This window comes from Cynara cardunculus, unplaced genomic scaffold (assembly GCF_001531365.2).
Source record: "Cynara cardunculus var. scolymus isolate 2C unplaced genomic scaffold, CcrdV1 Un_Scaffold_5932, whole genome shotgun sequence".
Taxonomy (NCBI): domain Eukaryota; kingdom Viridiplantae; phylum Streptophyta; class Magnoliopsida; order Asterales; family Asteraceae; genus Cynara; species Cynara cardunculus.
The window spans coordinates 4,303-8,668 of NW_020202674.1; positions in this window are offsets into that span (position 1 = coordinate 4,303).

A 4,366-nucleotide genomic window follows, 5' to 3' on the forward strand; every position below is an offset into this window, starting at 1 on the left:
CAAAGGACAAACCTTCCTCTTAAGGCTTGACACGCACTCTAAACCTACCATATTGCATTAAATGGACATTTAGTGCACTGGGTATAAATAGAAGTGTTTCTTCTCCATGCAGGGAGCGTGCATCTCTCTCTCTAACCTAATTCTTACTTCAAGCTTAAGTAAAGGATCTTTCTTTTAGCAACTTATTTTCTTGTAATTGCTAAAGCATTGTGTGTAACCAAAGATTGTTTAGATAGGTTTTTATTACCTTATCTTTCTGCAAACAATCTTGTAAAATCTGTATTGATCTTCTCTATCAATATATATTTTAAATTTGAAAATATTTTCTTTGTATTCATCCCCCCCCCCCTTCTACAAACTGTTTCTCTTCTTGTAGACCCTTACGGGACCAACAGATACGGCTGTGTCCGAGGAAAGTACAAATCGCGACTAAGTCTTTAACCGAGAACAAAATCCGGGTATGCCTGTTGACAGAAAAACCCCTAATCCGGACAAAGAGTGACACGATGAAGCCTAAGTTGGATGATCAATCAATAGATAAAGCCAAGTCTGGATAGGCTTATGAGAAATATAGTCTTAATACGGTTACAAAGCCAAGCGATTTATGCTATATCCGGTCACCAAGCCAAGTGATTTATGCTAAACCCGACTACCTTGATGACAGATTTAGAAACAGAAATTTTAACTAAGTCCTAAACTGTGTGAAGAGTGAACGATGAAGACCAAGTTCGGCTGACCCTTTGTACGATGAACCTTTAATCCGGTTAATCACTTGAACAAGACAAATCTAATCCGCAAAAGTCAAGTGAGTTGGCAATCCGGCTATCTAGTTAAGAAACAGGTTAAGTCTTAAATCGATCAAAATGCTAAGCGGTTTAGCTTAGTCCGCTCACTGTGTCAATCGACTTAAGGTAATCCGGTCAAACTAGGCGAGTTAGCAAACCGGCTATTTTACTAAGAATTTGGCTAAGTCTTAAACCGGTTACAATGCCAAGCGGTTTAGCTAAGCTCGCTCAAGATGACGAGCGATTTAGGCCAAGTCCGGTCAAAGCTTGTGCGAGGTAGCCTATAAATCGGATGGATGGTTGAACGATGTAAGGCTAATACGGATAAATGCTAAATCTTCCTAAACCTTGTGCGATATATCAAGAATCTGGTTACAACATGAGCGATTTATGAGAAATCCGGCTATTTTGAAGCGAAAAAGATCGTCTTAAATAGGATGCTACTTCAAGCGATGAATATGAATCCGATCAAAATAAGATAAACAACACAAAAAACAACTTTTCATACAAAAATGGATCAAAATCCAGAAATTTACAAAACTTTTCAAGAACACGAAGATTTTCTAAATTCACAAAAATCAACAAATCTTTTGAAAGAATGATTAAAATCTGAAAAATTTGTGAATAACAAATATTCACAAATCAATTACGCACACGATGATCATCATTTTAACATCAAAACATGAAAATTTGAAAGATTTACAAAAAAAATTGATGAGAAAATGAAGAACATTCTAAGAACATAAGATGAACAGAAGTGAAAATTTTCAGAAATTCTTCAAAGTTTGTGATTTCTTCACTTGATTTCACTGTATTCATGCTCTGATACCAATTGTTGTTCCACTTGAATCAATCTTCAATATTTTATTAAGAATCAATGTCAGAATAGTAGATATGAACAATAAGAACATATGAGAGAGATGAGAGGAAAAGTCAATTCCCAAATATTGGTCAAACTCTTATTACGTATATGAGATTTTACAAATGAGCTCTTACTTAAAATACAAAGAGTAACCCTTTATATAGGGTCAAAGATGTAAGACAAGAAAGTCAAAGTCAAATTTATAGAAAAGTCAAACACGATGACTTTTATAATTATAGACAAAATTTAACTTTCAAGACGAATACAATTTAACAATGATTTTCAGTCCTAACATAAGCTAATTTATATATATGAATTTTTGTAACAAGTTTTTTGAGGTTCATATATTGAAATGAAAAAAAAAATACACATAACAATAATACGTGAGTTAACTAAAACATGAAGTCTTTTAGCGATTATATATGGAGGAAAAGGGTCTTTTTTGTTTTTAATATAAATTAAACAATAAAATAAAATGATTTATATTAAGAATTTTTAATAAGATATTTAAATTTTGTATTATATGAAATGATTTATATATATATATATATATATATATATATATTGATTATTTAAATTACAAAAATGAAAAGTTTTAACGGTTAATGCGGTTAAAAATATTTCAAAATAAATAGAATATGAAAAATAAAAGTTTCAACAATTATTATGTTGAAAACATTTTAATGTAAAATAAAAATGAGAAAATAAAAGATAAATATGAAAGATGATTTCCATTAAACTTGGTTTCTTAAGATTCCATGAGGAATGGTTGTTGCCAGCCAAACTCTAAAGTAATTGCCAAAAACATACTATTGGTTCTATTGGGAAAAAACCTTACGAAAAATGTAGATTACATTAGTTAAAGAAACTCTAAAATCCCAACAAAATTAAGAAGAATTGCGTACTCGGATTAATCATCTCGAAGTAAACTTGAAAAAAAATATAACTATTAAAAAAGGACATGTTAAATTTGGTAAGGCTACATCAAATATTGTAACAAAAAAAAAAACTTTAAAATCTCAATAAAGATCAAAAGAAATGCATACATATATTAGTTTTCTCAAAGTATACTTGAAAAGAGATAACCACTAAAAAAACATGTTGAAGTTTGTTGATGCTACATCATAGTTTGTAGTACTTTCAAGATTCCATCATCGGACCATTATTGTCATAACATTCCATCATCGACCATTGTTGTCATCAAAACTCTAATCAAGAACAAGCTCTCGGTTTCGTTGAGGAAACTTAAGAAAATTATAGAAGAGAAACGTAAAAAGACAAAATTCTAAAATCTCAAGAAAAATAAAAAGGAATGCATACATGAATTAGTCTTCTCGAATGAACTTGAAAATAGATTTGTTGAAAAAGAATAAAATTTATGAAATGAAAAACAACCAAGTGATGGAGATGGAGAAAAAAAGATTTAATAATAACAATTCATAAAGAAGAGCTAGGAAAAATGAAAGGATTGTGTTAAATGCAAACATAAATGAATAATCAATGTTTATAGAAATTAGTTTGAAAATTAGAAAAAAAAAAGGATTAAAAGAAGGATAAATGAGAAAAAAGATAAATAGGTTTCTAACATTTAGGAGAAGTCAAGTCATCAATCTTGGTTTTTCCTTGGTGGGAATATTTTTAAGAACATAATCAATTGTTTCTTAATAACAATTTATGCCAAAACTAAATCAAGAGGAAGAGATTGAGAAATAAAAAGATAAAGAGTTGGAGAAGATAAATCAATTGCAATAAAGAATAAAAGAAGTGTCTATCAAGAAGTTAAATAATCTAAGAGATTAAACTTAAGTTGAATGCTTATCAAGAAGCAGGGCCGGCCCTGGCCACGTGCAGCCCGTGCGGTCGCACAGGGCATCAAAGCCTAAAGGGGCATCAAATTGCCATTTATTACTAGTTTTGGGTTTAATAATTTGGTAATTGAGCAACTGAGCTTTAACTATAAAAATAGGCCCAAGGCCTAGTAGTGATGAATACTGAATGCACATCGTTGGAAAAAGTTGGAAAGTTGGAAAAGTTTTTGTTTGTATGAATTAATTTGTTTGTATAAGTTGGAAAAGTTTTTGTTTGAGAGAGTTTTTTCACAAACGTAAGGAGTGTTTTTTTAGTTGAAAGGGACATGTTTGGAATTTTTTTTTGGCTTTCTATATAAAGCTCCTCCCAAAAGCTTATTGGACAAGTCACTTTCTATATCATTAAGCCACTACGAAACAGTCATGCATAGTTGAGCGAATAAGCTGTTAGATCCATTAAACTTATTAAGTTGCTAACAGATAGGCCCTTAGCCTTTAGTCATTAGACCTGCAATTTTTGAGTTTTTTACTTTTTGCATATTATGACAATAACTTGGATGCAATTTACTATCTTAGTTAAAAACTAATTATGGTTTTTCTTATCTTTTAAGTCCCATATATTGAAATAAAATTTTTATTTTGCTAATTTTAATTTGGAAAAAGTAAAACTGGAAAAAAAGGAAGCATGATCTTAATCCATGATTTATCATTTATATTTTGTATTCGGGGTTTTGGTTTTTATGTTCTTCTCATTGTATTTTTTTTATTATTATAATTAATAAAAATCAACATGAGGATGAGATACTTTGTTTGAATAGGTTCTAAATTCTTTAAAAAATCGCATGTTTCGTTGTTTCATTGACTTAAAAAATAGGGTTAGGGGCATATTTTATTATTTTCGCACAGGGCAT